General features: G+C 32.2%; 3 pseudogenes; all 3 read left to right on the forward strand.

Annotated features, from left to right (window-relative positions):
* The first annotated feature begins 606 nt into the window (after positions 1 to 606).
* Positions 607 to 1,830, forward strand: LOC110724805 (annotated as a pseudogene).
* A 7,947-nt stretch (positions 1,831 to 9,777) lies between these two features.
* Positions 9,778 to 11,160, forward strand: LOC110724548 (annotated as a pseudogene).
* A 1,134-nt stretch (positions 11,161 to 12,294) lies between these two features.
* On the forward strand, positions 12,295 to 14,013 carry LOC110724516 (annotated as a pseudogene).
* Positions 14,014 to 14,058: the final 45 nt, after the last annotated feature.

A 14,058-nucleotide genomic window follows, 5' to 3' on the forward strand; every position in this document is an offset into this window, starting at 1 on the left:
TATTTTTAAGGAAAATATTATACATAGCACTAAGAACTACATTTAAGCATTAAAAACACTCTTGAAAATTGTATAAAATTAGAAAATCCCGATAAAAACATACTAATTACACTGATATACGCGTGCTTTTGTCATGAATTCCTAATTTTATACAATTTTCAATTGCGTTTTTAATGCTTATATATAGCCCTAAGAGCTATGTATAAGATAGGAAATTTATTAGGAAAAATTGTTAAAAAATAATACAAAGTTTGAGCAATCCGCCAAAAACAAGTCAAATTTTAAATTATTTTTGAATAATACAAACTTTGAGGGTTATCCGCTTTAAACAAGTTATAACCGATTAGTTACCTCATGAATAAGTTATATGAAACACGTGACATTGTATTATTTTTTAAAAACTATTTAAAAACTTTATAAGATAAATAAAAAAAACGGTTAAATAGTTGTAGGTAAAATAACTTGTTTAAAGCAGATATCCCTTAAAATTTGTATTATTTAGAAATAATTAAAAGTTTGACTTATTTTTAGCGGATCGCTTAAAGTTTGTATTATTTTTAACAATTTTTCCAATTTATTAAGTAAGTCAATACTTTATTAATATAACACCTCATTAATTATACATCGGGAAAAAAGAAATGGTTGAGCCATCCAAAATGAATCAAAATACTACTGAAACAATCCAAAGTGAGGAAAAAGCGGTTTTAGTCTCTGAAGAAGAAGTTGAACAGCTTAAACAATGTTTTCCAAAGGCAAATTTTATGGGTAGTAATCAGATTCAACTCATAAAAATTCAAGACTTTTGGTATCCTCTTTTTCTTTTCTCCAACATCCTCACTTGTCAAAGACATTTTCTTGCTCAAGACACTGATCTTGTAGTAGCTAGCTTCCCAAAAACCGGCACCACTTGGTTAAAATCTCTACTCTTTTCGATTGTCAATCGATTTGTCCAACCTCCTAGCCAAAGCTCTTTGCTATCCCACAATCCACATGAACTTGTTTATGATTTAGAAACCGGTGTCTATGGTGTTGACCCAAAATTGCCAACACCTGACCAACTTAATGACCTCCCTTCACCGCGGCTTCTCCATTCACACATGCCTTACGCGTCTCTTCCTAAATCCATCCAGGATTCTTCTTGTAAGATCTTGTACATTAGCCGGAATCCATTGGACACACTTGTGTCACACTGGCATTTTTATCCAAAGGTAATAAAGAGAGCAACTAAAGATGAAAGTTTCCAACAGTATTGAAGATTTCTTTGAAGACTTTTGCCAAGGTATTGCATTAAATGGGCCGTATTTTGAGCATGTACTCGGATACTGGAAGCAGAGTTTAGAGCAACCTGATAAGGTGTTGTTTTTAAAGTACGAGGATTTGAAGGAAAATCCTAGTGTTTATTTAAAGAAGTTGGCTGAATTTATTGGTATGCCGTTTTCTCCACAAGAGGAAAATGAAGGTGTTATAAAAGAGATACTAGAATTGTGCAGTATCGACAAGCTTAGAGAACTCGAAATTAATAAGAATGGAAATCTTAACGAATTTGCACAAAACAAAGAGTTCTTCAGGGATGGAAAGGTCGGCGGATGGACTCGTTATCTCAGTGATCCAATGGTGGAAAGAATGAACAAGTTAATGGAACAAAAATTTGGAGAATCTGGATTGTCCTTTAAATTTTAGCTTTAATAAAACGCATAATTTCTAATATGCTATGCTATTGTAGTTTTTACGTGTTGTAGATCAACAATGTGTTTGCTTTGGTGTAGTATGTTTTGAAATGATGTTATGCATTGCTTTTTTTTTTCCTGACGAAATGTTATACATTGCTTAGTTTTGATTTGTATATCATTATTTGCTTTAATCTTTCAACTTTTATAATTGTGTGTTTGTATAGGAGTTGTTAAAGTTTTGTTGATGATTGGTACTGTGTAGTATGCAAATTCATGTATGGTCTAGTTTTTATTAACACAAATCACTAATAGCATCTTGAATATTTTTGGAAAATATTGCAAAAAGGGCCCTAAACAACGAAGTCGTACTTCATACATTAACACAAATCACTAACAAAGGTCCATCTTGAACTCTCCCTTGACAAAAATCCTCAAAGAAGTCCTCAATACAAGGGGGTTGGAAATCTTGATCTCCCATCGCCTTCTTTAGAATTTTCGAGTAGAAGTGCCAATGTGAAACAAAAGTGTCCAAAGGATTTCGAGCAATATACAAGATCTTACACGATGAAACTTTGATAGATTCGGAAAGAGATGCATAACGTAAGTGCAATAGATAAGCTCCAAAAGCCTTGGTATTTTATCATCTCAAGCTTATTACTACCCATGAAGTTTGCCTTTTCAAGGCATTGCTTAAGTTGTTCAACTTCCTCATCTTGAACTAATTGTGTTTCTCGAATATTTGTTTGATCTTCATCTTGATTCATTGTGGATGGATTCATGTCAATACCCAAATGTTACAAATAATTAAGTAAACTTCAATCTTTAGAATTGAAAGGCTAATGTTTTTGATGATATGAATATAGCTAAATCAAATTATTAATAAAACAAAGATCAATATATAATTTTTTTTTTTTTTTTTTGAGGCAAAACAAAGATCAATATAAATAATTAGATTCGATCTGAAATAATTGTTATTTCATATAAAACTAATCTCAATAAAACAAGTTGACGTACGCATAGTTTATATTTGTAATCTTACTCGATCTCACCCATTGAAATTAAATTTATAAGCAAGAAGGTTGATGAAGCTAAGAGTGACGATGCATTATTAATTTATTATAAGTGTTAAAAGTGTATTCATATATTGTACGAAGTATTTGTTTCCGTGAAAATATATGTGTGTGTGTTATTTTACTTCTTATAATCCCTTTGAAAGTTAAAACTATAATGGCATGCTTGGATTTGGGGTAATATATTAAGGGGGTAATAAAAGTCAAACTAAGCAAAATGAATGTGAAAATAGGGAAGAAGGAGATAGTGATGATATGACTGTAAGAAAAGTATGTAGTGATGGTATGGTATGAGGTGAAGAAAGAGGAATTAATACCCTCATTTTGGAGGCAATATATAGTTACACTAGGGGGAGGGTGGGTAACTATTACCCTCAATATAAGAGTAATAATTCCGGCCTCCATCTCTCATTTCCTAATGGCACGACTATCTTATTTCATTCGTAAACATTAGAACTGCTACAACACCACCTCTAATTACTTTTGCTTTTTAAAATTTGACTTTTATTACCCTCTTAATGTATTACTCTCAATCCAAGCATGCCCTAAACAGAGTACTATTGTTCACCTTTCGTTTACATAAGTAAATTAGCTTATTATATTATAAACTCTTGTTTCTAAAAATGCATCAAAAAATTGAGTGAGTATAAGAAAAAAAAAGTTATATTAATATTGATAGAGTATAAAATAAATTCCTTGGCCTTAACCATTAGCTTATGATAGAGTATGCAAAGTAAAATATTTTCTCAGACCTCAATTATCAGCTAAGAATATCAAATATAAAGTTACTGGAGTAAGATAAGATAATTTAAAGATAATTTGTGTTAAAACAATTGCTAGCTCTATTTATGTAAAAAATGGTTATATCCTTTTCAATAAGATAATGATCATGACCAATGATATATGATTTAATTTTAAAAAATCATATTATCGCTTGGACGCTTATTGAAAAGGATGAAGCTAAGGGTCTATAAGTTTACGTCACTTTTAGACACTTCTAGGTTGAAATAAACTTAAATGCAATGTATGTGCTCCAAAATAACTCACATAGACTTACGTTAACTTTCGATTTCACTCTTAAGTGAAGAAGTGACCAGCGTCACGGTGTAATTCCGCTAACACGATTAGTTGTATACTTGTATTAGATCGAGGCGTATAGTCTAATAGTTCAAACTTTTTTTTACTTCTTTTAAGGCAGATAGGAAAAAATAAGTTTAAATCAAATAATATAAGTTTATGAATAATAAGTTTTAAACATAATTTATCGTTCTTATATATATCCTTTTATATATATGTCCATGTACATTAAAAATGAACACTATGTTCTTTTATATTGCATACACATTCCGCCTTTTAGTAGTCTTGGAGCAGATACACCATGCGCATCGTGTATTCACATGCACGAAGCACGGACCACGAACCACGCTTTGTAAATAGAAACATTATATTATTCTGAAACCAAAGGAGTAAGATTAAAGACCAATTAGACTTTCATCCAGGTCAAAGATACGCTTTTTTTCGATCCACACCAACTACTCCGTAATTAATTGTGGACAGCATCACCCTCACGTTCACCTAATGAATGATTAATTATTAATTACTTATCTTACCTTCAAAAAAAATGGAGTATATATATATATATATATATATATATATATATATATATATGTCAGGTTAGATTATTTTAAAGTGGTTGTCAGCCTGACAGCCAATCAAACATTATTAGAGAATACTACAATACTCGCTCCATTTTTAAATAATTGCTCAATTTCTCTATGCGTGGAGTATTAGGAGAAATTGGATAAAGTAATAAAATATAGAGATAGTGGGGTTGGTGGAAAAATAAAAAATTGTAAATTCAAAAGTAGTGGAGAGAATTGAACGAGAGACAATATGGAATTAATATTGTTGGGTCCACTTGGTGAAAGATTTTAATTAAATATTGTAAAAGTTTTCCAAATAAAGAAATGGAACAAGTATTTAAAAACGGTCGGAAAAGAAAAGTGGAGCAAGAATTTAGAAACGGAGGGAGTCGTCTCTTTATTTTTGCCCCATTGCAATTTTTTGGGTCAAATTTTGAAAACTTTGACCATAATTACTTTTAATCCATAAAAGATTAAAAATAATATAGTCTGAGTGGTCTTGTAAAATTCATTTCATTGTATTTATTAATATCATGCTTTTATAATTTTTACGCATATAGAAATAAAGATATAGATATTTTAAGACACGTCTTGAAGACCATGCACAGTCAAATAAGGTAAAAAATTAGAGACAGAGGGAGTACCTATTAAAAATCATATTTGGATCATCTAAATTTTGGCTTATTAGTGCATAAATGCGTAATTAAGCACATGTATGGCTTTTCAGTCAAGTCCAGGAGAGTATGAGATTCATGAGGGGAAGTCTCAATTTCCTCTAAGTTTGAACAACAAAATATGTTCATGTGGGGCTTGGCAATTGTCTGGTATCCCCTGTAGACATGCAATCAGAGCAATGCTACATGCTAAAGTGGATCCTCATAACTATGTTAGTTCATGGTATTCATCAAGAACATACAAACAAGTGTACTGCCATGCAATACACCCAATTCCTAATTTCTCTCAATGGCCACCTGCTGATCCTAGCCATCCTAACCAGATTGCCCCACCAAAGATGAAAAGAGGTGTTGGAAGGCCCAACAGAAGAAGGGAAGAGGGTGAAGAGCAACCAGGCAAGAGGGCAAAAACTGTGAGATGCAACAGTTGTGGAAATTTTGGCCACAACAAAAAGACTTGCAAAGAGGGATTAATTGGGAAAGAACTGAAAGCAAGTGAGGCATTGGTTGTTAAAAATCCAAGGGTTAGGGATCAATCAAAGGTTGCCAAGGAAGATGCTGCTCAGTCCAAAGCTGTAGGAGCTGCAACAGAGATCTCATCATCTCAAATGTCCAACCAACCTCAAGACTTGTCTCAATCAGAGCCATGATGCATGCAAGCCTCAACTGTCCTGTTCTGCTAGATTTAGGCATAGTGACAATCTTTGACAACTAATTACTTTTTGGATGGGAACAATTATGTTAAAGCTATGACTAAGTTGTTTTTGGATGTGGAAAAATACTGTTGATCTTACTTATTATCCATCAACTTAAAACTATTATTAAGTTGTTTTTTGGAACAAGTTATGTGCAAATGTTTAACCTTTTTAATTTGGCATCAATTACTTATGATTGACTCTTGTTTTGTTTTGTTTTGTTTTGTTTTTTTTTTTTTTTGCAAAGTTAACATCTCAAATGTACTTGTTTCATTCACTAATTTGCTACTGTTAACTATGCAAATAATTTGATGAAGTATACACAAATAAACAAAACCATGTCTTTATTTCAGAATAAAACACTATCTTACACATTACAGTTGGACTGCTTCAATACTACAACTAAGTTCATCTATTTCAAAGTAACTAAAAGCAACACCAAATACATCACCACTGCCAATTTCACCACCATGTACATAAAATCAGCAAAAACATCAGTGTTGTGCATAAACTCTGCAAATTCAACCCTTAGTGCATGTAAAGCTGTTGCATCTCCCTGCCTCCCTCCAATGTCTGTCACAATTTGGTATTCCCTAACCCACATAAAGAACTCACAGAGCCTACACTTATAATAGGGCCTTCTAGGATTCGATATTGAGTTCGAAAACCTAATGTCTGCATATCTTGGTGGTTAGCAATTGCAGTTCATGCCTCTGAACAAAGTACCTTCACAATTGATGCTCCTTGAAGATGCATCCCTGCCAGAAGAAGCCATTGCAGTGTACGAGTTTAAAAGAGGAATGAAGAGAAGAGAAGAGGGGAGGGGAAATATGAAGAACCCAAGAGTATAAATAGGAGACAGAGGGGATAGAGGGAAAAATCGAAAAAAATAAAGGGAAAAAAAACAGAAAATTTTGGAGGGAGTTTTTAGGGTAAGGGCATTTCAGTATTTTCATCTACTAAACCCCTTAAACCAGCCAAATGCCCAAATTAACGTTTACTTAGTTTTATTAACCTAATGATTACTGTAGCAATTATCCAAAAATATTAGGGGCATCGCTGATAATGAAAATTTAATGAGGTGTACCATTGATAAAAGTCAGAACTTTGAGGGTACCAATGATAAAATCCCTATTTTCTATCTATTTTCTATTGGAGTTTTTTAAAAAGAAAAATAAATAAATAAAATAAAAAATAATAAATATAAATTAAGGTTTATCTAAAATACTTCGTAAAATTTTTTAATTACTAAAAAATAGATAGCTCACTCATGTTTAAAACATAGCTATGAAAAATTATAAATCAAGGATCCATTAAATATATGCAATCAATTCCATATAATTTTATTTATTTTAATTACTTAAAATCTGAAGAAAAAAATATATAAAAATACTTGATACTTCGTAAGAATTATCATCTAAGGGCTTGTTCTTTTCATCTTAATTTCAGTTCAGTTCCTAATTTCCTTCTCTCATAAACAATTCATTTCAGTTCAATTCAGTAAATCAGAATAGGCCCTAATTAAAGCGTAATTAATGATTTTAATTTCATCAAACAAAAATAATATAAAGTTAAAATTAAATCAAAACTTAACTCTTGTAAAATAAAACCCTAGCCTCCTCTCTGTATTCTCTCTCATAAACTCTAGCCACTATTATTAATTATAAAGGGATTTCCATGGAATTTCATCTAAAATTTGGAATTAGATGTATAGGGTTTTATAATAGTCGTATAGGAAGGTGGCTGTTTTAGGCGTTGTCTAACTTGTCTTATCCTACTAAATCAATACTTAGTGGGTCTCGATTAAATCAATAATTGTATGGGAAGATGGTCGTTGCGGGTGTTGGCTACCATTTATTCTTTCTCTGAATAATAAATGGTAGCCAGTAGCCTCTTGATTGCTTTCACGCTTATTGCCACCAACACTTTCGGTCCCAATTAAGTAATGTTACATTGTCTTTCATAATTATTAGTGTCTCCGTCTCTTTATTAATGTCTATTTTCTATCATTTATTACTCACATAATATTATCACTGAACATAAATCTCTATGCATATTATTGGAACGATTAGTATAATTAATACAAACTTTGAGTGGTCCGCTAAAAACAAGTCAATCTTTTAATTATTTCTGAATAATACAAATTTTGTGGGGTATCCGATTTGAACAAGTTATTTTACCTACTAATTTTTTTATTTATCTTATAAACTTGTTTAATAGTTTAAATAAAATAATTAAATGCCATGTGTTCCATATAACATTTTTATCAGGTAATAACTAACCGATTTTAACTTGTTTAGAGCGAATACACTCGAAGTTCGTATTATTTAGGAATAATTAAAGATTGACTTGTTTGTAACGGACCGTTTAAAGTTTGTACGCCCTCCGTCCCAAAAAGAACGACTCATTTGGGTTGATTACGCGGGTATTAAGGAAGTTAAGTAAAAAGAAGTAAAAGTATATTGGAAAGATAAATTTACATGGGGTTTGTAAAAAAATAGAGAGAGAAAATAATAAAATAACATGGAAAATCAAATTTTTATATGAGGAAGCTAATTTTGCACAAATATTGTTGCAAATTGGTGGTGTTTTAATGTAAATGGATCATTATTTTTGGGACAAAGTTTTGGCTAAATGGGTTGTTTTTTTGGGACGGAGGGAATATTATTTTTGACAATTTTTCTAAAAAGTAATACGCAACTAATTAAGAAGGCTAATTACCATCATCCCACCATATACAGCATCAACAACCACCATATATATCACAACCAACACCAACACCTCCCACTCACCAGAAAGCCACGCACCACCCACCAGAAAGCGGCGAAACCCACGCACCACCCATAACAAATAAACCACCAGATCGAAATTCAAGAGAGAGACAAGTGGTGGTGACGGTGAGGCTGGGTGACTCACAACTTTGAGTGCAATAATGGCACCTTTGGACTAGACACTGGCCCTATGCAATAATAGCACCTTTGCATTATTGGCATATTGCCATATTTGTCTATTCTAAAGACTCGTGTATCATGCTTTCATGACGTGCCAATTTTCAACCTACCTCACAAACCCGACCCATTTTGTGAGTTTTTAATAAAATTTTATCCCATAGCTTGAATCCCTTTAAATTGTAAATTGGCGGGTCAAATTCGACCTCAACTTGACTTGTTGACTTATTTTATGGTTTTTTTTTTTAAAAAAAAAAATTCATTTAGTTGGAAATTAATATGAGTACTCTGTATTTAATTTATTAATTAACGCTGATTGTTTATATATCTTTCGTCATTTATTTTTCTCTCTCGCTCAAATCCACAATAAGTCAGAAACCACGAACCACCTCCTACACCAACTATCGACTCACAACAATTGCATTTGCATTACTCACATCACCAAAATGCCACCAATTGACATGTCTACTAATATTATGCCAAGAGATCGATGTTATACTCCACGTATACAATATGTTGTCATCTCAGCTCCTTAAATTTGTGATGTTAATTTTTTTTTTAATTTATGATTTTTTTAATTAGTTAGAAATTAATGTGCTTTGGTAAAATGGTGATGATTTAAATTATTTAGTAAACATGTAATGACTAAAAATTATTAGTGAGAATGTTTGATTAAAAAATTGTATTAAAAAAACAACAAAATAAGCTTGAAAACTCATAAATTTCTCAAAATTAGCTAAAAAAACGTTGGCTATACTCGAACCCGAAACTTTGGGTTAGGATTGAGCATTTTTCGATCAATTTGTGACCCAAGCCAAATAACATGTGACCTGAAGGGCCGGATCAACCCAACCTGACTGACCCAATTCAAATAATTACCAAGTCTAAATTTCATGCCTATACAGTTATACTCAACTCATTCCATTCCTTTTTATTGGTTACTTCGGGCGTTTTTCCTTGACACGTGTTATACTTGTAAGAATTATAATTGTAAGAATTATAATAATTTAATATTAATAAAGTATTTGTTAAAACAAATCAAACACAATCTCAAACGATTGTACTTGTATTATTATATCTTATATATATTAGGAATAAATTAGAAGATTCTCTTGTTTTAAAAATAAAAAAGTAACCCATAAAAAGTAACAAAAAAAAGTATAGATAAAGAAGGTTTCTATTGAGACTACATTAGTAATTAGTATATATATAGTTAAAGAATTGGTGAGTTGAGAAAACATATCCCAAGAGCATTCATTTACAAATTATCATCTTCTTCATCATAATCTCACTATGAATCAAAATGATAAAACGGACGATATATATGTCCATGAAGATGAAGTTGAAAATTTAATAAAATCCCTTCCAAAGTGTACCATGAGTGGCATACCTTCATTTTTACAAGTTAAGTATGAGGGGTTTTGGTACTCACAAAATTTTGAAATCTTGAGAAACGTCCTCACCTTTCAAATTTGTTGCTCGTGATAGTGATTTATTCATTGCTGGCTTTCCAAAAACCGGCACTACTTGGTTAAAATCTCTACTCTTTGCAATTGTTCACCGCGAAAATCATCCTATAGATCATAGTCCTTTACTCACTCATCATCCACAAGAACTTGTGTACAACCTTGAGCATGATTTGTATGGCCAAGCCTTTGCTTATCCTAAGCCACATCATCTTAATGAACTTAAGTCGCCTAGGCTTCTTAGTACTCATGTCCCCTACACATCCGATCCCTTCCGAAGTCTATTAAGACTTCTGGATGCCGGATTCTGTATATTTGTCGAAACCCTTTAGACACTGTTATTTCATTCTATTACTTTATGGTAGAGTATGCGAAAAACATTGAAAATGAAGATTTTGCAAGATCTCTTGAGGAATTTTTTCAAGATTTTTGTGAAGGAAAATTCACGTATGGGCCTTACTTCGACCATGTTCTTGAATATTGGAAGATGAGTTTAGAGAGACCTGATAAAGTGTTATTTCTTAAGTACAAAGACTTAAAAGATGATCCCATACCTCACTTAGCTTGAAGAAGGTGGCAGAATTTATAGGTATGCCATTTTCTCCCCAAGAGGGAAGTGATGATGTCGTAACTCGAATTATAGAATTGTGCAACATTAAGAATATGAAGGAGGTTAATAAGAGTGGTGTAATAAACAAGTTCTTTGAGAAGAAGAGCTATTTTAGGAAAGGAGAGGTTGGAGATTGGATGAACAAAATCATGCAAGAAAAACTTGAGGGCTCTGGTTTATCTTTCAAATTGCTTTCTTATAAATCAAATGTTATATTAATGTGAACGTATTGTTGTCTTTATTTAGTCATTGTAGTAAAATGCATGAGAGTATGTTTTTTGGATGTTTGAGTTTAAGATAATGCATGAGAATATGTGATCAAGTAATAAAACTATTTTCGGTCTTGTTTTCCCTCGTGCTATTCATGTCCTAGTTTTGAACGGGTTGTTGAATTTAACAATAAGATTTTGAATTATTGTAAGGCAAATTTACATCGTATCCTTCAAGTGTTGTTAATGAAAATTGTTTACCCCATTGAATTGCCAAAATAAAAATGTTAGAAGGTGTTATCCCTAATTCCCTACTACTAGCTGCTCTAGGCCACGAGTCCCACAATTGTATAACGTAACGACATAACTGCGTATAGCAAATGCGGAGCAATTAAGTTTTATATAATTCATTAATTATCCCTAGTTCCTCTACTCTCAAGCAACGACCTGCATGCAGAGGTGGGCTAGTTAAACCTGTAAAGGTGTCAGTTTAGCAGGGTCTTTCATATTATTTTTTTTAATAAAGAAAATTAAGGTTAAACATTGTGCATTATTGTGTGTTTTAATCAAGGGTAATGCTATATATACTAAGGGTTGCATATAAACATTTAAAAATACTTCCTTTTGTAGCATTAAGTTAGGATTTATCGACAATTTACGAGTAAATCGGTGTAATAAATGTTTATTTATTGTCAATTTTTTCCACTTTTAGCTTCTTATATGCAGCCCTTAGGGCTATGTATAAGCATTATATATAATTTCTAAAATGGAATTAAGTTGAGAATTTATAACTAAATCACGCACATATCGGTGTAATAAATGTTAATTTATCCTTAACATTTCCTTTTTTTTTTTAGCTTTTTATACATAGCTTTATCATTTTCCTTTTGTTAATTACTGTACCTTGATAAAATTACGGAGTATTATTTTTAGCGAATCATCAACATCATTTACATCAATACCATAATTTATATTTTGCACCTGCCAGCTGGCTAATAAAAATCTAGTTGTATTATTGAAAATCTAGTTATTTCCTCAAAAAAACTAGTTGTTTATAAGATATAAATATATATACCAGTATATATTACCACCCATGTCCACAAAAGCTATGTAATAAGACTAATAAGATATACAACTAGATTTTTATTAGCCAGTTGGCAGGTGCATGCAAAGATATAAATTGTAACAAAAAAACATTACTTTTAGCGAATCATCAACCTCAACACCATAATTTATAGATTTAAACATATTATTGTAACCTACCATCTAAGCACATAGCATATCGAGCTTCAAACTCAAGTCATTTGACATGGTCGAACCATCCACAAACACAATATATCAAAGTGATGAGGAAAAAAATTTAGTAACCGAAGAAGAAGTTGAAAATGTTAAACAATGCCTTCCAAAGACAAACTTTATGGGTTGTAAGCAATTCCAACTCATTAAAATTCAAGATTTCTGGTATCCTATTTCTCGTTTTCATAACGTTCTCACTTGCCAAAGACATTTTCTTGCCCAAGACACTGATTTCGTAGTTACTAGTTTTCCTAAAATCGGAACCACTTGGTTAAAATCTTTACTCTTTTCGATTACTAATATATTTGTCCACCCTCCTAAACAAAGCCCTTTGCTTTCCCACAATCCACATGAGCTGTTTATGATTTAGAAACGGCTGTTTATGGTGGTGACCCTAAGCTCCCCCGTCCACACCAACTTAATGAACTCCCTTCACCGCGCCTTCTCCATTCTCACATGCCTTATGCGTCCCTTCCTGAATCTACCAAGGCTTCTGAATGTAAGTGTAGACACGGAAATTTTATGAGTTTCATACATTAAATTAAATAAATTAATTTGGGTTAAATTCATATGAATAATCCATTTTAATTATTTTGGCCCACCCAAATAAATAATCTGAATTAATCAAATACAATTCGGATTATAAAATAAACTAAATGGACCAGGTTAAAAGACTTTTAAGTCATAAAATGGGCCAGGCCTAAACCTACTAAGTCCACTTAAGGGGTTTTCATCTCCTATAAATACACCATTCCTCCATCAGTTGAAGGCATCCAGAAATCATTATTTCAAGAGCTCATAAAACTGAAACGGAATTCTCTCTGAAGTAAGTCAACAAGCATATCAAACTCGTGCCGACTTATTCAGATACACTCAAACACATTTGAACGGGACTAAGCTTCAAAGCCCTCGTTCAGGTGTATTCAAACAAAACCCTTAAATACAGGTTGACATCATCAAACGTCACTCTGCATTCAAACTCAAGTCGACGTCATCAAACGTCAACCTACAAGTATCACACACGTGTCATCATCAAGCTGCGAAACAGAATCAGAGGACTTAGTTTATTTTATTATAAACTTTTATACAGAGATTGTACCCAAAAATCACATATTAATATAAATTCATTTGTTACTTTATTTCCCGTCTTTATTTATTTAGACTCGAAATTTGTGTAAACAGTAAGATCGTGTACATTTGTCGAAATCCCTTGGACACACTTGTGTCGTACTGGCATTTTTATCCAAGTATAATAAAGAGAGCAACTGGAGATAAAAATTTCCAACCTCCTAATATTGAAGATTTCGTTGAGGACTTTTGTCAAGGTAACATTTTTTATGGGCCATTTTTTGAGCATGCACTTGGATATTGGAAACAGAGTTTAGAGCGGCCTAATAAGGTGTTGTTTTTAAAGTATGAGGATCTTAAAGAAGATCCAAGTTTTTATTTGAAAAAGTTGGCTGAATTTATTGATATGCCATTTTCTCCCCAAGAGGAAAATGAAGGCATCATCAAAGATATAATAGAATTGTGTAGTATTGACAATCTTAGAGAGCTAGAGGCTAACAAGAATGGTTTGGTTTACGAATTTGTGGAGAACAAGTCATTTTTTAGGGACGGCACAGTTGGAGGATGGAATAAGTATTTCACCAATCCTATGGCGGAGAGAATGGAAAAATTGATGGAACAAAAATTTGGTTGTTTAGGATTGTCCTTTAAAATGCAATCTTAATAAATCATCAATATATGGTAAATCTATTATATGGCTTGTAAATTT

Source organism: Chenopodium quinoa, unplaced genomic scaffold, assembly GCF_001683475.1.
Source record: "Chenopodium quinoa cultivar QQ74 unplaced genomic scaffold, ASM168347v1, whole genome shotgun sequence".
Lineage (NCBI taxonomy): Eukaryota > Viridiplantae > Streptophyta > Magnoliopsida > Caryophyllales > Amaranthaceae > Chenopodium > Chenopodium quinoa.